Genomic DNA, 23,129 nt, shown 5'->3' with positions numbered 1-23,129 from the left:
GCCATCAACGCCCAACTCTCCGGGTTCTTAGAAGTAAACAACTTCCTGGATACCTCCCAATTCGGCTTCCAAAGCAACCACAGCACGGAGACCACACTCCTCGCTGCCACGGATGACATCTACTCTCTCCTCTACCGGGGTGAGACCGCAGCCCTCATCCTACTGGACCTCTTGGCCACCTTCGACACTGTCTCCCACAGCACCCTAATCATGAGACTCCACGACAACGGCATTTGCAACAAGGCACTGGATTGGGTCCAATCCTTCCTTACCGGACGAACCTAGTGAGTCAGACTAGCCCCGTTCATCTCAGAACCCACAGATATCAGCTGCGGAGGCCCCCCCCTCTTCAACATATACATGGCCTCCCTCGCAGCAATCGTCAGAATCCACAGACTTAGCATTGCCTCCTGTGCCGATGACACCCAGCTGATCCTCTCCCTCATCAACATACGTGCAACCACCAGAACCAACTTCCACAGTTGAATGAAGGCCATAGCTACCTGGATGAATGACAGCTGCCTCAAGCTTAACTCGGACAAGTCGAAGTACTCATCCTGGGACCCATGCCTTCAGCCTGGGATGACTCTTGGTGGCCAGCTGCTATGGGATCCCTTCCCACAGCAACAGACCACTCACTCAACCTCAGTGTCATACGGGGTCATCGCTCACAAAGAACCACCAACTCAACACAGTCTCCTCGGCCTGCTTCCACACTCTCCACCTGCTTCAAAAGACAGTCAGATGGACCCCCACAGAATCCAGAAAGACAGTCACCCAAAAACTCATCACCAGCAGACTCGACTACGGCAGCGCACTCTACGCGTGGGTCACTCAGAAACAGCTCAAGAAACTACTGAACGTCCAAAAGCCGCAGCCAGACTGGTCCTCGACATCCCCTGCTGCAGCCACATCACACAAAACCTCCAACAACTCCACTGGCTCCCAGTCAACACGAGAATCACCTACAAGCTCCTCACACATGCCTACAAACTCTCCATGAGTAGAGAAGTGTGGCTCAATGGTTGGAGCGGCAGACCCTGCTGCAGAGGTCTAGCCCGGGACCAGGGTTCAATTCCCCGCCTCGGCGGGTCTTGGGCTCAAAAATTCCACGGACCTGATAATTCTTGTCTCGGTGCCTATTCAAATCATGGAGTCCCACTCTACAACTCTGGGCAATAGCTTGCTTAATCTCCACAACGGCCCCCACAACGCTAAGGATGCCTGGCCTCCACCTTGGGGGTGACCAGGAGTGGACACCTCACAGGGAAAGCCAGGATGGGTTCCACAGCGGTATTCGTACAAGCGCCTTGAGACCCTTGCGGGTGAGTAGTGCGCTATACAAGTATCAATTTACAATTTATAATTTACATGATAAAAAGACCAGCATACCTTAACCACCACCTTGCATTCCACGTGCCCTCCAGACAACTCCGTTCCACCCAGCTCGCCCTTGCCTCCATCACCAGGATCCAATAGAACAGATCAAGAGGAAGATCCTTCTCATACCTCGCCACCAAGACCTGCACCGGACTTTGCACTGTCATAGCTACTACCAGAACCAAAGGAACACGCAGAGCGCCATCACTTCCTTGCACATATCCAAACCCATTCTCCCTTGCTCCAAGACCTGGAACATCCTGCCCCTCCACCTCAGGCAATCAGCGTCACTGATCCAATTCAAGAAGGACCTCAAGACCTGGCTTTACGAATGGTCCTACCCCCAGTGGGATCAGCAGCTCCCACCCCCAAGGGCCTTGAGAGCCTCACGAGTGACTAGCCGCGCTTTATAAGCCCCTGTTTGATTGATTTACTGATTGATTAATTGACTGACAGAAAATCATGAGCAAGGTAAATAGGTGATCTGCTTACCGTGACAATGCAATCCCCAGATGTCTTTCACAAACACCGTCGCTGCTCGAACCATCTTAAGAAACAAAAAAAAAGACAAAAAGAGATTAACAAAAAGCATTTGTAGCATCAATAGGGTCAACCTTTGTAAAGTGCATGAATACAATCATGTAGACACAACATACCCAAGTACACATTGAAAGGTCAAACATTCATAACCCTATGCACATAGGAGTAGATCCAGAGGCACCCATGCACATACATAACAGTGCACATATCAGCCAGCCACCAAGACTAGCAATCTCTCACACACACACCCCCATAAATACTAATGAGTAAAGCATCTCAATGGCACCAGATATTAAAGACTAGCAATAGCCTTAGGCAAAAAGGAGCATTCATGGCCCAAGGCAGTAAGGAACTTTGATGGTCCTAAGAAGGAAACAAGCTCAAAACCAGCCAGGTAGCAATGAACATTGGTAGCCTGAAGTAGCAATGAAAGCAAAGTGATCGTTATAGGCCCTAAAAAGTAGTCAACATCAGTGGTCACCAGCAGTAAAGAGCATCGATGAGCCCAAGCTTTAATGACCCAGGCTGAAGTAAGCATCAGTAGCCCCAGGCATATTTAAACATCAGTGGTTCTAGCAGTAAAAAATATCAATGGGCCTGGCCAGTAATGATCCCTGTACAGATGAGAGGAAGTGCAGCTGTTACATATAGCAGGTGACTAGGCGCTCCCCTTCCATCTGAGAAATTTGAAACCTCATTTCCGTCATTATTCACTGCTGTAATAATGCCAAACTGTAGAACACCTAAAGCCACATAACAAATCTGTTCTGTACCTATGCACAGGCGCAGAACGAGAAATGCACCCACTTTCTGCAGCTGCTATGAGCTAGTGTATGTGCTGATAGCAACAAGAAAGGGGGCACATATGGTGCCCTTCTGCAAGTCGTTTTGTAATGTAAAGCTACCCTTTAAACCAAGGAAAATCTGGGTAAAGTGAATAAAAAGTACAGACTCCGAAGGGAAACTGAGTCGTTACATCAGAAGATACATTAGCGATTCCTTTAGACACATAGGCCCCCATTAGGTTGACGGCGGACTTTGTCCGCCCGCCATCCCATCGGAAAAAGGGACCGCCCGCCATAAGGGCGGGGGTCCCGATGGTGGAATTATGATGCGCATCCTGTATTTTTACCATTGCGGCGGGCGGTGCTGACCCCGCCGCAATGGTAAAAATGCACGTCGTGCATTTCAAAGCACAACACGACAGGCACCGCGCGGTGCCTGCCATGTTGCACTTTGAAATGCGGGGGGTACGTACCCCCCATGTGCACCTCCCACCCCCCAAGGTCCCTGGGGGCCCGCAACAGGCCCCCGCAGGGATTCTCCGCATGCCTTGCCGCCACGGAAAGGCATTCAAATTGGCCCATCACAACATGGCTGGCGGTGTCTCATAGACACCGCCACCATATTATACCTTTTACGCCCCGGTCACCTTGCGACCGGGGCAGAAAGGGGCGGACGGTCTTACTGTCCGCCGCGGTCCCCCCCCGCCATCCTAATATGGCGGGGGCGATTCGCCCGCCATCCTAATGGGCCCCATAATGCTGAATCAAAATTTTACAAAGCACAAATGACTATTGGAAACTACAGCTTAATAAAAGAAAGACGAATAATGCAACACGTTTTGCAATTGGACTGTTATATTTTATGTACAGCAATACGCTTTAGATACTACTCCAATATTTACAAGTGCCAGATGATTGAGAAAGAGCCTATCTGACATCTCTGCAGTACCTTGAGGCTGCTGACATGCTACAGATCGTTGCTGTGACATTGGAAATGGACCTGCTCTGGTAACATCTGTAACATCATCTTCTTCAGGTACCATGAGCTCTGTGGATGCCAAAGAACTATCTACCTTCCATTTATTCCCTTTGCTACTCTTGATGAGCATGCATCTACAGGGAGGTCCTCTGCTGCTTGGGGCAATATTAGAATCCCGACTTTTCACATGCCCACAGCATTCCTGCTCTTCTTTCACAGATGTAAGTGGCAAAGAAGGATAGGATGGTTCTTTGCAGTACACCACCTTATGGAACATCATCCCCTCTTGACCCGTGAATTTGAAGAGTAGCTCCTTTTCCGTACAATGTTAACATCACATTTACTCTTTTCTTGAACGCTGTCTCCATGGGCTTGAAACTTGCTCTAATTGTTTATTGAGTCTGGTGACCTAGCACTATTTAACAGTTCCATATAACCTAACTTAACCTAACATAATAACCTAAACGAATTTGACAACTTTAGGATAAACACAAGGGGGATATTGTCAATGAAGTGGCAGTGAGAGGGGTTAGCCTCCTTGGCTTAACGCCTCTCATCACCACTTCGGAAACACGAGGCTGTACTCTATTCTCAAGAATGTGGTGCAGCCTGGCGTTTCCCCCTGCGATGGCGCTAGATTTCACAACTTAGCGCAAACACAGGCACCCATGCACCCTGTCTGCAAGCAGGGAGGCTTGTGTATGTACAGGAAGTTGTCCCTTCCTGCACATAAACAAACCGAAAATGCCAGTTTGTAACTTACATGTGTGCTGCATCGTGCACAGCACACGTAAGTTACAAAACAGCATTTAAAAAAAAGATTTGTTCATGTACAGGAAGGGACATCTTCCTAGACATGAACAAACCATGGCATTTTGCCTTTTCCATGTGTGCACAAGGCAGCACACATGGAAAAAGCAAAATCAAGGAGAAATGAAGCATTTCTCCTCGTTTCCCCTACTTAGGACCAGGATTTTTCTGGTCTTAAGTTCAGTGCTGCTACCTATTATCGCCGCCCTTGACAATAGGTGGCAGCGTTGATCACAATGGGTGTTGCGGTGGAACACCCACCGCAACACCCACTGCATGCCCTTTTCACGCTAAATTTAGCGTGAAAGGGGCCTTATTCTCAAGGCAGCGTTAAGCCACTTAAAGTAGCTTAAAGCCACGTTAAGTGTGATAATGCTGCCTTGAGAATAAAGTGATACCAAAGGGGATGATAAAACGGAGCATTTGAGCAAATCAAACACTCACCCCCAGTCAACTGATCTGGGTTTAATCCATCATCATTCTTTAGCTCACTCCACCACCCCAGTTGAGACATGGCCATATGCAAATCAGTCTGACCCTGTGCCTCATGAGAACAGTCCAGCCCGAACTGCAAAGCTATGTCTTCCCTGGACCGGAAACAAGCATCCTGGGACCGGTTTCGGGTACATAACCCTCATCAGTCAGGCTGTCTTCAATCCAGTAGCAGAGTGAGCAAGGGACCCATGTCTGGGCATACCCTGCCCACTCAGGGCGAACAAAGCGATACCAAAGGGGATGATGGATGGAGCGTTTGAGCATATCAAACACTCACCCCCAGTCTACTAATCTGGGTTTAATCCATCATCATTCTTTAGCTCACTCCACCACCACAGTTCATACATGGCCATATGCAAATCAGTCTGACCCTGTGCCTCATGGGTCCATCATCCCCTTTGGTATCGCCATGAGAATAAGGCTCTGACCCTATCTCCAAGGGAACGTCAGAAAAAGTGACATTCCTGTGGCGATAGGGCTTGAGAATATGCCCCAAAATTTCTTTCCCTCATTACTCATTCTCAAGATCATCCCCCCACAAACTCCTGTGTACCAAGGGGCCATCTTGCAGCTGAGGCGAAGAATAGGCAATGGATAAAAAAAAAATAGAACACAGGGATTAGGATGAAGAAAAGCATGATATGCAACATGAAAAATGACGATGGTGGAAAAAAGAGTTAAGGAACACACAAAAGGTGATGGGAGGATGCTTGCAATTAGTCTAACCACTGGCAATGGTTTAAAAATGAAGGAAGACATCAATAAAAGAGGTAACAAAAAGAGAAAGATAAGAGTAAAGGAAAAAGGATTTAAAGAAAGATGAAGAGGAATGGGGAGAACAAGCAACTGGGAGATGAAAGGAGGAAAGTAATAAGGGGCACAAATAGGAAGGAGGTGCGGTAGAAATATGACAACTAAGAAGCAGGAAGAGGGAGAAGAAAGTAAATAAAAAAAAGAGAAAGAATGAAGGAAGGAAGTGTAAGAAAATGGAGCTACAGATTGTTGAAAGAAATGAAAAAGGAAGTAGAGATGTAGAAAGAAAGGCAAGATTAAAGAATACAACGAAAGGAGGGATGAGCTACAGAGTGGAAGAATAAGAGAAGAAAGCTACATAGAAGAAGAATGGGGAGTGGGACTAAATGGATTACAAGGGTGAAAATTAAAGCGATGTGAAAGAGAAAAGTGATAAAAGAAGTAGGTAAAGTAAAAAAAGATTAATAGAAGATGGAAATTAGGAGAGAGTAGAGGAAAGAAGGCAAAGAGAAAAATAATTGAAACTGAGTGGTGGTACTGAAAGGGAAAGAAGAAAGCATGGAAAAGAGAAAAGGGCATAAAAAGAAACAGAGAGGGAATGATATTAAAAAGAGACGAAAAAAGGAGAATAGGAAGAAAGAAGGAAAATAAAGTGAGAGGTGAGGGAAAGGAGACTTAGAAAAGGGTACTGAAGGGATTGAAAGAAACGAAAAAAGATGGGAAGGCTAGGAAAAAGGGAAAGAGTACGATACAAAGAACATGTAAATAACTTTTAATAATATATGCTGACTATGCCATTTTACATGTTTTAACCCCAAAGGAGCTACAGCACAGCTTGAATGAATTACACTGTTACTTCTATTAGCTCTTCAGGAACATCAACATTTCTAAGAGCAAGGGGCATATTCACAAGGAGCTATTGCCGAATTAACGGCACTTTAGGGCACCCAAAGTCGTGATAAATTTACCCCATCATTCACAGGTTGGTTCTAACAGCAGACATTGTCAGAATTCCCGCAATAACAGTCCCAAAACCTAACACCACGGCGGACACCACCAACCAACGTTAATGAGATGCAGAGTAGGTGTTCCCGTGCAGAAACACACGAAAAAACAACACCACCACTTTCACAACGAAGTGACAGATCCGCGAAGCGAACCCAAAACAGGCGTTAAGCCGCGTTAGTCGCAGGTATTTAACACCTGCCTCAAGCAGGTGTAAAGACAGACGACTACCTGCAGTAGGCAATGGAGCCCCGCACACAGCCACACCCGAAGAACAAACAACGCCATGGAGCTACTCATCATGCAGCTCGGAGCCCCAACAAGGCCCCAACACCCAACACCACCCCCCCCCCCCGGGTCCGTCACCACCACCAGGTCCCGGACCAGCACAGAGGCAGCGCAGAGTAAGACAGCGTACCTACTGAAAATGCACCACCCTCACAGACCTGAAGCCCGAGGAAGTCATTGCCCACTACAGGTTCAAAAGGACAACCATACATCGCATCATGACCCACATCGCCCAAAGGCTGTCGGTCCCAACACAGGCGAGAAACAACATCCCTCCGCAGACAAAGCTGATGGCTGTGCTGCACCTGTTGGCCTCTGGTACCTTCCAACCAACAACTGCCAAAGTCGGAGGGGTCTCACAGCCAGCCCTATCAAAGTTCATCACACCTGTCCTGTATGCCATCCTCAGCTTGATACCCCAGTACCTTCACTTCCCCAACACTGCGCAGGAACAGCTGGAGACAAAGCAAGGCTTCTACGCCATAGCCGGATTCCCGGCCATGTTGGGGGCAATCAACTGCACCCATGTCCCACTTGTGCCCCCTGCGGATACTGCACACCACTACCGCAACAGAAAGCACACGCATTCCATCAATGTGCAGGCAATAGTGGACCACCGGGGACTCTTCACCAATGTCGTCACCAACTACCCAGGCAGTGTAGATGATTCCTTCATCTTCCGACAGTCCATCATCAACCAGCGCTTCCAAGATGGCACATATGGAACGGGACTGCTGGTTGGTAAGTACCAGGTCAACACACCACACATCCCAATGCCTCCACAGCACAATGCACAAATGTGGGGATGCACACGTGACCAAACCACAATCAACATGTCAAACTACATGACCACCTACCACACACAACCACACCACTCCATGGTCATCCTGGCCTACCCCTGCACCCAAAACTGACATTTCATGGCACCACAGCCACACAACAGTTGAATGTGTGGAGTTGCAAAATGCAGCCATAACACATTTGAGGCACTGCCCTGCCCCGATGACCCTACCTCAATCTCCCGCAGGTCAGCGTCCCGTGGCGGTAGGCCCTTTCACCCACTGTGCATCCCGGGCCCCTAGCCCTGTACGAATCGTGTCATCCCCCCTTGTAGTTCTGGCGCTGCATTTCTGGGTGCCTGATGACTGTTGGTGCAGTTGCCAGCATCAGCTACTCCCTGTGGGCTGGCTTACACTCACCCCACTCACAGCCAGCACAGGCGTCACAGGATTGGTGGACCTGCCATCACATTCGGCCGTACCAAGTATTGACTCTTTTCTCCCTGCACTGTCACAGGTGGGAAGCTCCTGTACAGCCCGGACATCGTGTGCTAGCTGATTGTTGCATGTTGTGTGTTGCACAACATCTGTGTTCGCACCAGGGTCCCATGGATCCCAGTCCCAGAGGTACCGGGCGATGATGGTGGTGATGGGGCAGGTGGGCCAAATCCCACTGCAGCAGAGGCAGGAATGGCCTGTAGGAATACCATCATTGACACTTACTTCTCATGAGCACGTCACAATGTGGCCGTCCATGGCAATCAAGCGACAGTAGTAAATGTCCATATGCACTGCATGGGTGGATAAAACATATTTGCAGGTTTCAGCTTGTATGTACATTTTAATATTACTTTTTCCTGCATTTTCAGATGTGATTTGCCAGGTCGTGCATATTTGCGGAATCAGTTGTGTCCTGTGTTCAAACATGGTGGGGGGTGCTGTTTGTACCGGGATGTTGTCAATGTCGAGGTGCACTCCTTCCTATGTGCGTATGCTGCACGGTGGGTGTGTCGCTCGTGCGGCTCAGTATTTGTCTGCCACTGGTCTCTTTCATGCGGTGTGCCTGTCGGTTCTGTTCTTCCACGGTGCTTGGTAGTTGTGGTGTACATGTAGTTCTCTACAGTTGGCCAGGGTTGTTGGATTTTGTTCTGTGGCTTTTTTAGTATGCTGTTCTTGTGCTTTTTCCCACATTGTACGTGTGTATTGCTGCCTTCCCACTGGGTGTCACTGTTTTCTTATTGCGCTTTTGCCCGTCGCAGGTTTTTTCGCGTTGGAGTTTGTGGTTTTATCTCCGTCGAGGTGGTTGTGTCACGGGCATTGACCGCAGTGTCGACAGACTATTGAATGCTACCGCTGTTTTGTTAATTCCACGTTGTAACAGAGTTGCTTTCCCGTGATGGGCTGCGATGTTGAAAGTTGTGTTACGCTACTCTTGCGGTAGTTATCACACGTTCTTGTGAATATACCCCTAAGTGTGTAGCCTTTAAAGGTAGATACAAAAGTTCTTCATTTAACTGGCAATTGGGAGAAGAACAAAGGAGAAAGTGAAATCACACATTTATCTAGGCAAGGTTTTCTTTCAAGTCCTATATGATACCCCACACATAAAACAACAATGTGATAAGGCCAAAGTACATGATGGAGGGATCATATACTCTCTCCATAGTCTTGGGGAAGGGGAGGCATTTTCTCCACTTACTGAAACTTTATAAGGCAAAGTCTCACTGACTCTACTCTACACATGAAAACTCACTTAGAATTGGTTTATCAAGTGCATACGTAGGGGGACTGGCTGCTAAAATCAGATGGGGATACAGAGTTATTCATGCTGTTCCAGGCTGCTTGAGGGAGCTCATTAAAATAAAACAAAAGACAGCAATTGGTCATAATTGTCATCTCTATATTAATTTAAATCCTGCACTGGTGTCACACCGGTGCAAAAAAAAAAAGAAGCCTGCAAGCAAATAAATAACAAACGGTTTTAAAGCTTTGGCAGCACACGCTGCCTTGCCAACAAAAAGCAAACAATTAAATAATCCAGCGACACATGCTGCCTTGTATCTGTCACAGAAAGCATATACCTACCACAAGGTTTGAAAGCTTTACCAACAACACACGACAAGCCTTGTAAGCATATAAATAAATGAAATAAAAGGTTTGAAAGCTATACCAATGACAGAATAACAACAAAGGCTAGATTCCAGAAACACCTTTAGAAATCAAAGAAAAAATTATTCTCAAAAACAAACCAAATCAAAAAAGTGTAAGGCTACAAGAAATTGGGCCATGCTCTGTGGGAGGAAACAACACACAAAAAGGAGGGATATTTCCAAAACAATGGCCACATGCAAGTGAATGACACTCGGAATAATAAATGAACAACAATGAATGGGCTGTAAGCATGCACTGTCTAGGGGAGACCTAAAAAAGTTTACATTTCCTTTAAACACAGAATTATGCGTAAAATACCAGCAATAGCAGTCAAGAAATTATCCCAAAAATGTACATAAATGTTAATATTTTAGGATTTAGTTGAACACTGTTAAAAATGTAAATGAACAGCAGCAATTGGAAGGAAAAGGTGTTGGCAGTAAAAATATACGTCCATCCTCTACAGAGGAGTAATGGCCGCAACAGTTTTCTTTCAGGAATTTAAAGGTCAGGTCCGTAGACTAGAGTTTTTGCTCCCACTCATGTACCTATGAAATATGATCATGGTTGGGAGAAGGGTGGCTAGAGGCGCTAATCGCTACAGATAGAATAGGAAGACAGTTGTTCACAGTAAATATTGATCAATGATTTTACTCACATTTTACTTGGATATGTGCAATATACCCCTATACTCACTTGAGATGGATCCATCATGGGACTGGAAAGGAGAAGATTACCTTATCCGACATGGTGGATGTAGTCTTACAATATTTCCCTTGCAGTGAACGTAAATGTAACAATTACAGCCATTTTTAGTTTTTTTTTAGAAACGCCTGTTCATTTGGCCTCTTGCTCTCCCCTCTTCAAATCATTGGAATCTGTTGAATTGAAGATTTTGGAACTCTTTGCTGTTCTCACAAAAGTTACGGATTGATTGTGCTGTGCTAGTATTGTTATGTAGGCATTACTGAATTTCTGATCTTGAGGGTATTTGAAACTGTGCATAGTTTGTTGTCTGCATAACTACTGAGAAGTTTCAGAGGTAAAGCAAGATGCTCTTCTAATTAACTGAATCGAATTACAGGGAACAGAGAAGTAGCAGTTCCTTATGAAGATTTTTTTGAGCAGAGTTCCCACACCCTGAATGCCAAAAGATTCACATGATATTTATTTATCGTTTTTTTATAGTGCCAACATGACCTTTGTGGGTATCAGAATCCTTTACAGAAATACAGCATTGTGAAGCAGTAGAAATCAGTAATATCACATTCACTGCAAATTCACTAACATTCTAATAAAATAGAGTCTTCGTTCATTACAGCATATTGTCATAGTTCATGCCAGTGAATTTACCAGGTAGAGATGAACAGCAGGGGGTAAAGTCGTTACTGTGCAGCAGAGTGCATTAGGTAGCCAGAGATAATTGTTTATGTGAGTGACTGGGGAAATGTGAGACGTGATCTAGGGAAGAATTTTGTTTATAAGGTATTCTTTGATTTCTTTCTTGAATGAAACGACAGAGGGATTTTTCCTGATTTTACGAGGTAATGAGATCCAGATCCTTGGGGCAATCCCAGACAAGGCACGGTTGTAGGTTTTTCTTCTTTTGGAATCTCTGAGGTTTCAGAAGAAAGGTGTTGGAGCTTCTGGATGCTCTGGAGCCGCTCGAGAGTTTGAGTTTCTGGGCAAGATACTTAGGGATATTGTGCTGGAGGGCTTTATGTGTTATGCAGGCAATTTTTAGCATATGCTTTTTTATGTGTGAATAAAGAAAGATATCTCACTTAATATTGTTTATTTACTGAGTAGCATTATACACATTACAAAGGTAAAATTGTGATCATATAATACCTAGAATTATTAGTAGTAATGAGGGATACTGTTAACATCAAGCAACAAGTGACAGTTGTCCCGCCCGGGAAGTGATGTCACTTTGTTACCAGGACTTCTGGGACCCTGGGGCCCTCCCCGGCAGTGACGTCACTTCCAGGGGTCACGTGAACGTGTTCAGTCATATGTGCTGTGACATCACCCTGGTCACGTGCTAGAAACGTGCTCATGGTTCTACCATATGGTTAGGGGTATTCAGCAGACCTCAACGAACCAGAGCCCCTGGAGATCAGGTGACCATGATCTGATATCGAGGAGTACGCCCCTTTTTTGATGCTTAGAATACATATAAGAAGCCCCAGAGCAGCCTAGGCCAGCCTCCAGAAAGAGATTGATCGGTCATTATGAAGAAATACAGCCACCTCATCAAAAAGACGCCCTCTGATGGTTGAACAGTATCGATAGATATTATCGTGGCCTGACACCAGCGGCAATGGAGTAGAAAGCACAGCAGAACGACCTTAGAGAGGGTGTCAGTCAGTCAATAATACTTTCATTTGATTTCATTAAAATTATAAAAGGGTGGACACCCCACCAAGGTACATTGAGCATCAAGTAGTCATTTAATTAAAAAAAACAAGGATTAAAAACACAACAAAATTCATATCCTGAAGATAAAAAAATGTATAAACATGTAAACAATTCGATAGAGAAATGTGCTAGTGATTCAGTTTAAAAGTATTATGGTAAGTTCTGTTTTTTGTCCAGTTCTTTGGCTGCAACGTTCCAGAGTTTTATGGCTCTACAGGACAGTTGGATCGACGAGCCTCCGAGGCATTTTATAGCTGCCGCTCTACAAGTCCTTATTTGTTGTCTCCTTAATAATTCTCGAAGGTCAGTTTTTCGAATTTCTGATACTGATGGACAGATATATAAAAGATGTAATAAAGACTCCTCACCTTGACCGCAGAGAGGGCATTCCTTTGTCGACCACGCATGTTTCCACTTTGAGGTAAGATCTTTCCTGGGGAAATACCCCAGCCTTAATAACATCAAATGATGCTTTTTTTGGTGGGAAAAGTGTTCGGAAAGGTATGGTTGAGGTTTCAGTGTTTTATAGGATTGTATCACTGTCCATGCGTGTTGTTTTTTTGGGAAGGCTGTTTTATCCATAGACAAAAATCCCACACCCAAGATGGCGCTGATAACGGAGCGAAGAGCCTTGAATCCTGCTAAGCAGTGTATTGTATTGTATTGTAATTGCATTTATATAGCGCTTACTACCCCTGACGAGGCGTCGAAGCGCTTTTTCGGCGGGTAGCACGCTACTCCGGGACCCACAGAGGATTAGTGTTGAATTAGTATAGTGAAACATGCAAGTACATTTTAAGTGGTGGATAAGTTAATCAGTTATTTGGATTTGGAATGATAGCAGAAGGATAGAGTAGGACAAAGGTTCGTATTTATCCATCGCTCGCTTGTTGACGCATGCTATTCAGGGAGCCTATAGAGGATTAGTGGTGAATTAATATGGTGAAATATGAGGTAATTTCAGTGGTGGATATTAGTCTGTTACTTGGAGTGAGAAGGATAGCGGATGGATAAAAGGGGAAGAAAGATTTGCATTCATATAGCACTTGTTAGCCCTGATGGGCGTTGAAGCGCTTTTCTGGCGAGTAGCACGCCACTCCGGAACCCATAAAGGATTAGTGTTGAAAATTAGTATAGTATAAATATGAAGTAATTTCAGTAGTAGATATGTTATTCAGTTATTTAGGCAGTATATTAGTATAGTTGAATATGGAATTTGAGAAGTGAAACATGTTAGTCTGTTAATTTTTATTGAAAAAAGGATAGTGGAGGGATAAAAGAGTAAAAGATTTTTTTTTTATATATATATTAGTAGTAGGAAGAGGCTTTTGGATGAGTAAAAAGGAGTTTTGGAGGGAAGGAGTCAGAGGGGAGAGTTTAGAAATGTTTGTTTTAGGGGATCGGTGTAGTAAAAAGGTGTCAGATGATGCATGGAGGGGTAGAGCAGGAGAGAGTCTAGAAAAGGTTATTTTGGCGATCATAGTAGTGGTATGGGGTTTGGGATAAATGAGAGAGTGGATGTAGAGGATATATTGATAGATCTATAGGATGCGAGATAGGGTAGTGCATTAGAAGGAGTAGTAGAAAGAAGTTTGAGAGGAGTCTGAAGGTTGGGCTAGAAGATATATTGAGTGAAGTATAGGCTGAGAAATAGGCTAGTGCATTGGAAATGCTAATTTAGAAGAAAGAGATAAGTATATAGATCCATAAGTACATTAAAAATATATAGATACATAAAAAAGTAAGTATATTTAGATTAAATATATTGATAGAGGCACAGGATGAGAGATAGGGTAGTGCATTGGATATGCTTTTTTTCAGGAGAAAAGTAACAGACACACAGATCCAAGTACATGGATGGTACATAGATGTACAATGGAAGTATGTACATGTAGACCAAAAATGATTTTTATTTATTGATGATTATTATTATTATTTTTTTTCTTCTCTTAACAACATAATTGTTTTACATGTTTTATAAAGTAATACACAAAGATAGATACATATCTATAGTGAAAACAAATGCTTATATACAGAGGGATATGCTGTAAATTTCTATTTCCGTATGGTACCTATGTGGGGAAGAGCCAGATCTTGAGTAGTTTTCTGAAGATAAGGTGGTTGTCGGTGGATCTTATGTTGGGGGGTAAAGAGTTCCATAGTTTGGCTGCTTGAACAGAGAAGGATGTGCCACCCATTGTTTTTTTCTTGTATGGTGGGATTTTGAGGCGAGATGCTCCTTTAGAGCGTAGGTTCCTTTGTTGAATGTGTTTGGTGATTTTATTCCTGATGAAGAGTGGTCCTACTCCATGTATTGCTTTGTGGGTAATACAAAGCAGCTTGAACGTGGATCTTCTGGCAACCGGTAACCAATGCAGGGCTTTCAAGGCAGGGGAGATGTGGTCTCGTGGTTTGATATGCAGGAGTAGTCTGGCAGCCGAGTTCTGAATCCGTTGTAGTCTTTTCATGGTCGTTAAAGGTGATCCGTGGTAGAGGCTATTGGCGTAATCGAGTTTGGATAGAACAAGGGAGATGGTAGCTTGGACCTTGTGTGGAAATCCCAAATGAGGGAAAATTCGTCGCAGCGTTTTTATAGTAGCAAAGCTTGATCTTGCTAGTTTATTTACTTGGACATTCATCGACAGCTTGGAGTCCATGGTCATTCCGAGGTTTCTTACTTCCTTCGATACTTTAGGCAGTGATCCCAGTTCATCAGCCCATGCGGCAAGCGGGTTGTAATTTTTCCAATCGCCACACGTGAGTATTTCAGTTTTTGAAGCATTCAATTTGAGATGGCTCCAAGTCATCCACTGATCCACGGCTCTGAGACAGCTGAAAATTGGTGATTTTCCAATGTCTTTGGGGCATTCCAGTTGAAGGAGTATTTGCGTGTCATCTGCATAGTTGTAGCACGTGAGGTGAAATTTATTGATCAGTACTAGTAAATACTTCATGTAGATGTTGAAAAGCATGGGCGAGATGATAGAACCTTGAGGGACCCCTGCTTTTGTGGAGTACGGTTTGGACGAGAAAGGTGGGGTGTGGATGACATTAGTTCTGTTTCGAAGGTAGGACGCGATCCAGTCTAGAGCAGTTCCCTCTATGCCGGCTTCATAAAGTCTTTGTTTCAGAGTGTCATGGTCAACCGTGTCAAAGGCTGCTGAGAGGTCCAAGAGGAGTAGCGCAGCAACCCCGTTGCGGTCAACTGTATTCTTTAGGTCATCCCAGATGGCAAGGAGGGAAGATTCAGTGCCTCTTCCCGGACGGAATCCTGTTTGGAAATCTGAAAGTATGTCATTCTCTTCAATGAATTGGGACATCTGGGCGAACGCTGCTCTTTCTATCAGTTTGCCCAGGAAAGGTCCATTTGTAATGGGTCTGTAGTTTTCGGGGTTCAGCGGGTCCAAGTTTGTTTTCTTCAGTAAAGGGCGTATGTATGACTTTTTGAGTTCTTCTGGAAATATTCCAGTAGTTAAGGAATCGTCGATGATTCTTCTTACTGGAATGGCAGCAGACGTTGATAAAAGAATTGTCTTGAAAGTTTGTGGCGGACAGGGGTCAGAAGGGCTGCTGGCAGGCAGTGGGTGAACTGAAATGTTTTATGTGCGAATAAGCCGACTTAAAGCAGTTTTTATTTCCACACATAAAATGTTTTAAAGCAACTAATTATTTTTAAAAGCAGTTCCCCAGTTTCACGATACAGCAATACATTTGCAGCATTTGTACCCAAGCTTTCCCTCGAACAAGTGGTCAGCGTGATATCTGGTCAATCAAAGTCTGGTTCGCTGCGTGCTTGCACTGGCCGACCTAAATAGGCAGGCAAGTGCAGTCAGCCAACACAGCTACAAAGCCATAACGTGATTGCCATTTTGACATGCAAAACACATATTGTTGGAAATGCAACCCAACACAACTCAGTTGGGTGATATGTCTTTAAGAATCTGCCGCATGATCTCTGGATGGTCACATGACTCATGCTTATAGGGAACTGCTGGTGATGGTGCAAATTCATACGGAGAAACGCTGACCGCCGCTGCTGCAACAAGAGCTTACTAAGGTACAGGGGCGTAACACAGGCCCACGCAGACCCCGCAGTGCGGGGGGGCCCAACGCTCCAGAGGGGCCCCACGCTCCAGGGGCCCCCCTTACTCCCAGCAGAGGAAGACTGCTGCAAGCAAGGCAGCAAGTCTAAATTAAACAGTGCGCACATGGCAGAGAATGGTGACAGCCTCTATTTAAACATTAAATAACAGGGGTGTAATAACACAGGCCCCCACAGGGGGCCCCCACGCTCCAGGGGCCCCCTCACGGGGCACCCACGCTCCAGCCCCCACCTCACTCTCGGCAGAGCCAAGTCTATAATCTGTGCGCGCCTACACCGGATGGTGACGTGACACTTCCCTATTTCACCTTTAATTATAGGGGTTATTAACACAGGCCCCTGCAGGGGCCCCCCACGCTCCAGGGGCCCCCTCACTAGTCTCAGCAGAAGCAGAGGCAAGGCAGCAAGCCTATAAACAGTGAGCACACACCACGGACGGTGTGACCTGCCTCGGGCTCGGGACAGGGGCCTCTATTAAAAAAATGAATTATGGTTCCATGCGCTGATCACATGCATTGTGCTAAAAGTTGTTCTCCATCTGCTTCTTTTTTAAGCCTCTCCTGCAGATGCTTCTAGTAACAGCACTACAGAGGCAGGCTCACAAGTTTCTTAGCAGGTAACGAGGTGCACTTTATTTCTCTATTCCGACTTCTGATAGGGTAGGAAGGGGCATGATAGGCAAGCCCTGAAAAACTGTTCTCTGGCATGCTTCATTGCCTTATGCCAGTGTAGCCTGTCAGATATTAATTGTGAATGTGTGAGGCTGGACTGTATCAGCCCCCGCCTGACACATGCGCAATACAGCCAGTGGAGCCGCAGGTGCTGGCAATGTGATATTATAGCTTTTACATTCAAATAAACGATCCATGAGATCATTTGTTTTCATGTAAAAGATATACATTCTAAGCAAACCGTGCCAGAGTGGTGGGCCAACGCCCTGGCGCCCCCTGTGGAGCAGCCACTGCTGCTATAAAGGTTTGTAAGTCTGGATAGAGTGTGGGTAGAAGGAGAAGGAAAGTGGAAAGTGTCAGGGGGAAAAGGTAGAGCTTTACCTGCATGGTCTACATTACAGTCATGTGTAGTCCAGTCAGGGGGGGGGGGTAGGGAAACTAAAATATATAGGCAGTTACACAGCATAAACCTATAGAGAGAAGCAGTGAGGTGCTTTGTGTGTGTAGACAAAAAACAGGGGTAAACAGAGAGATGGTTCCAAATCAGTAAAACAGTGCCACATGGGTCAGAAAAGAAATTGGTGACATAAGCAGTATCTGTCCATCTTTGTAAGAGGAGGAATGCTTCCAAGTACTGTACAGATACAACCTCCTGAGTGAGGAAATAAGTGGGAGCGCAATCACGATTGACAATCTTGAGCAGAATTTGCACTATCCTAAAAGGTCTCAATTTAGCCTACCCCCGCTTTGGTGAAGGAGGTCAACATTTTGAGAAGAAATTCCGGCCTCAAACAGCACTTAATTTAGCTGCAGAGCACCAGGGGAGGTGGGTGGTACACTATACTAAGCACAGATTTTTAGCTTAGGTGTTTTTAGCCAGGTCCGTAATTACATCGCACACACACTTTGGAGAGACCCTCAATATCTTTCATCCCACTTAAAGCCCCAGAAACAACACCATGTCACTGTCACCTAATGGCCTGGCACTTTGCATCATGCATGACTCATGACAAGTTTCCAGATTGCCTATGTGCAGAGGCATAGTGAACCCTCCCCCACCAAACCCCACCCCTTGCTTTAGAAACTATGGTGAAGTCCTTGATGGGCCTCTTCTGTCTGCAACTCTGCAGACAAAGGCTCAGCTCATAATTAATATGAAAAAGTGGACAAGTGAGTAGGTGAAGGGATGGGTGGATGGCTGGATGGATTTGTGAAAGGGTGAATGGTTAAATGAAAGGTTGAATAGATGGATAATGAGAGAGGATGATGGATGGATGAGTGAGTGGAAGGATGGATTAGAGAAAAGGTAAATAGATGAATGTATGGGTGCAAGTGTAGATGGATGGATAAAAGGGTGAATGGATGAGTGAAAGGATGGATGGATGAGTGAAAGGGTGGATGGATGAGTGAAAGGGTGGATGATGAGCGAGTGGGTGGATGGATGAGTGAAATGATTGATTGATGAATTGATATGTGAAAGGGTGAATGGATGGATGGATGAGTGAAAGGGTGGATGTAAGGATGGATGAGTGAGTGAAAGGGAGGGTAGATGGGCAAAAGAATGGATAGATGAGTGAAAGAGTGAAAGGATAAAGGGATGAGAGAAAGGAAGGATGAGTGATAGGGTCAATGGATGGATTCATGAGTGATGAGTAGATGGATGGGTGGGTGGATGAGTGGAAGGAAGGATGACTAAGTGACAGGGTCGATAGAGAGAGAAAGGGAGGATGGATGCATGACTGAAAGGCTGAACTGGTGGAAGGATGAGGGACTGAGAGGATATATGAGTAAGTGAAAGGGTGGCTGGATGGGTGAAAGGGTAAATGGCTGGATGGATGAGTGGATGGATGGATGGATGAGTAGATGAGTGTAAAGATGGATAGGGTGAAAGGGTGGATGGATGGATAATGAAGGGATGAGTGAAAGGGTGGATAGAGGGATGGATGAGTGAAATGATAGATGGAAGGATATATGGACAGGTTTGCAAATGGTTGAATATGTTTGGATATGGATGTGCTTACTTATATACTATTGCACAACCTCCTCTGATGTGTCTGTAAAACGTACCTTTTGTCCCGAAGTTACGTCCTGAATTTTGACCTCCTGTCCTGAATTTTGACCTCTGGTAGGGCAAAGTGGTAGGTGGTGGGGTGGGACACCGGGGGCGAGGGGGGCCCCCTCCATGTGCTTTGCAGGGGGGGGCCCTCAAGTTTCGTTACGCCACTGCTAAGGTAGGTTTACATTTGACATTTGGCTTCGCTTTCACGTTTCCGTTCCACTTAACTCGTACGCATGTATCCTTTTTTTAATAAAAGCAATGTGGTTTACTTATCCTGTGAAAGGGGGTTATTTTGTAGAGACTCGTCTTGGGTTTCTGGTCACCGCTTTGACAGGGGTTTGTATTGCATTGGCGATTTTACACACTTTACGTTTTACCGTATTTGTCCGTCTACATTAATGGGGCAAATTAGGTTGTGGAGACTCGTTCCGGGCTCTGGTCACCGCTTACATAGCAGATTTTGTTTCATTTGTCTTTCTATATACCCCTTACTTCTCACATTTTCACCTATTCAATCATAGTAGGTGTAGTATGCTAATCACACTGGTTGGGGGACTCTGTGAAGGCCCGTTTCGGGCTCAGGTCCCCACATATATATAGGGTCCTTTTGTGTAGCCATGACTATCACAGCAATCAATCTAAGCATTACACACAGAGCACTTTGTCAACACAAAATGTGGTACACTAATTATTCAGGACTGAGACAGCCGTGGAGGCTTATCTGAGGTTCTGGGCGTTTGAAGGTATGGCGGTTCTTGCTATTATGTTATGATTATGACCAACATACCAGCATCTCAGAAATTCTCTGATAGCTAAATGTCTGAAGTACCATTATGGGCCCCGAGCAGCCTAGGGACAATGGTCCTAAGAAATCGCCGTTGCCACTCTTTTGACAATTTAATCCCTATTGGTTGTTAAGGATTTTCCCAACAGGCTCCTATTAATGGTGAGGCAATTATTACTTTTACACTATAACAACGGTCTTATCCATAATGATGAGGCGACATATTGTGTTTTCCATGGACATTAACATTATGATCAGAATAGAATACCCAATCAATTGATGGGACATTCTTTGTGTATATAGCATTATAAATATTGAGATGCCAGGGTCCAATTACTTCTATGTGATTTTCCATTATAGGGAGTCCCTAATTTAGTATATCTATTGTTATCATCCCCAGACACCGTTGTGGGACTACCAAAATAGAAAGATATTGAGCCTTCCCTGGATCCAAGAGGGATTAGGCAAACGGAAGAAGTAACGAACGATTGTCCACAGCACAGAACTGATAATCATGACACTTGCTGAAGAAAATAAAGATTAATCAATACGGTATGTGCCTTGGGTCATCTTTAAATCACACTCCTATAATAAAATACACATTTCACTTTTGACTTAGTGTATATATCAACTTAGCACTAGTGAATATGTGCATAGGATTGATATTGATACTTGGACTGAACAAACAATAAGTCACAGGCCATCCCAAATTGGCTTCTATAACAAACAAGGATTATTGATATTTTGAGATTGTAACTGTGTAAACCCTCTGTTTCTCCTTGTGTTAATACGTTGGTCTTTAAATGTGAAATGAAATGAAAATTTATATAGCGCAATGGCTACCCTCAGGCCTCCCAGCGCTGTGGACTAACGCAGAATAACAGGAGAGGCGCGGATTAGATGCATTTATTGAAAAGAACGGTTTTTAGAAGCTTCTGAAAAGAGAGCAAGTTTTGTTCCTTCGCATATGGAGTGGGAGGGAGTTCCATGAGTTAGCAGTGTTATGAGAGAAGGAAAGCCCGCTCGATCTAGCCTTATTCTGTGTGTGGTGACTAGGAAGGAAGACAAAGAGCGGAGATCTCTGAGAGGTTGATAAGCAGTGATCATGGATTGGATTGAGACTGGGCCCTTCTTCCAGAAGGCCCTATGAGTCAGGCACATTGCCTCAAACTGTATACTTGCCTTTATTGGTAGCCAATGGAGGCTCCTGAGTTCAGGTTTCGCAGCTTGTGGACGGGGACCTGCAAAAGCATGCGCGCAGCACATTTCTGGACGCTGGGGCTTATGAATGATGCCCTAGGGGGCTTTCCCTGCAGATATATGTGTGTAATTCTAAAATCACCCGTGGGGGGCTTTTATCAGTGTATTGTTTTGTATTCATAAATGTGGTACTGTTAGGCTTTAATATATGATGTATTAAACACTATTTACTTTGTATGTTTCACAGCCCTGATGAAGTCCACAGAATTTGGACGAAACGTGTTGGCTGTTTATACCTTACTTTTTTGAAGATTAAAGAACAACCTTGGATTCATACTGATTGGATGGACTAAGTCCTTATTGAAACTTGTGGTGCACTTCACAATTGTGATTGAATAGGTTTCTGGTCTTTATGATCGCTCTCTGAAAACAGCGGGAGCAGTGGATGTGCATACTATTCTGTAATAGAGTTTGAACTTTGGGCTAACTGTGGGGAATTATTGGGGGAGGTGTGTTTTGCTTCCTAGGCTTGCTGTTTCGTTTTGATTGTATACACCCAGCTTTGGAGTCGTCATGTCAAGAGAAGGATGTAGGACAGGCTACACGCTGTTTGCTTTCGATCTGACCCCTGACATGGAAGAAGGCGACCACTACAGTTTGATAAAAAATGGAAATCTAAAAGCAGAAATATGTTTTAGTCAGCCCTTGGATACGAATGCAAACATGGTTGTATTCTCTGTATTCAACAGCATCATTCAGATCAACCACGCCCGACAGATTTAGTTTGACTTTCTTTAAAATATTGTAAAATGGACACCGTTCATATTTGGGATTTCTTGGGCCACCATAAATAGGCTAAGAAATATTTGTAGGTTTTTTGTTTTTCAAGCAACACTCTACCTGGTGAAATATTGTCCGAAAGACCCTGCACTCTCATCTTTAACTCAGATCCACACTACACGGAAGGAACTCACAGGGTGGCCCTGTTTTTAGATAAAGACATGGTTACAGAGTTTGACAGCACAGCAGCGTTCCTCAAGCATAGCATCTATACAAAACCTATAATCAAGTATGTAAAAAAAGCTGCTGCAAGTGTAGAGTATTACAAAATGCAGTTGCAGGATTCTCTTGCCATCATATTCAATAGAGCATTGTATATATTTTAGTAAAATGTCTGAGGTTAAGACATTTAGAATTTCTGTAAATCGATATTCGAATGACCTTGTTAACAATGGCAGTATTGTTATGAAATCAGTGAAAGAAACCCCTAGGTCTATCAAGCACTGTTAAATCAGAATATGCAATTTGTCAAAAGTGTAAGGTTGTGTAAAACTTCTGATGTGTAATGGTGACTGTCTAAAATAAAAGAATAAAAACTTGAAAGCAGACTCAGTATCTTTATTCTGATTCAAGGACACACATTTAATTTTTTTTTAAAGATGGCAGAAACACTTGGAATAGTTCAAAGGTTTATTTAGAAACCAGTTTTTTCGTAGTACATGCATCACACTGATAAACTTGCTAAAGAAATAAAAGAAGGAAACCGTCAAAATGTTAACTATGGCAAAACTATACACACAAACGCAGGCACACATATACATGGGTTCAAAGTCAGAAGATACCTCAGACATTAAACTATGTGTTTGTTTTGGACAATGTCTTTTATTAGCTTCCAGAGGTAGAGCCTTGGAGCTCCAAAAGAGGGCTAGCTGGGGAAAGAAAGGGGATGCTGACATCTTAGGGAGGGGGTTAAAAACAACAGGTGTTGGAGTGCTTGGGGGGGGCTGTAAGTTGAATTTCAGCATTAATGAAAATCGTTGAAGATTTTTAAAAAAAAAAATTTTATTTGCTTTTTTAAAGTGCATAAACATAACAAGCATGTCACATGAATCCATCCTCCATACCTTGCCCCCATCCACCCTACTCC

Source organism: Lissotriton helveticus, chromosome 1_1, assembly GCF_964261635.1.
Source record: "Lissotriton helveticus chromosome 1_1, aLisHel1.1, whole genome shotgun sequence".
NCBI lineage: Eukaryota > Metazoa > Chordata > Amphibia > Caudata > Salamandridae > Lissotriton > Lissotriton helveticus.
Note: the sequence above shows the minus strand (reverse complement) of the source record.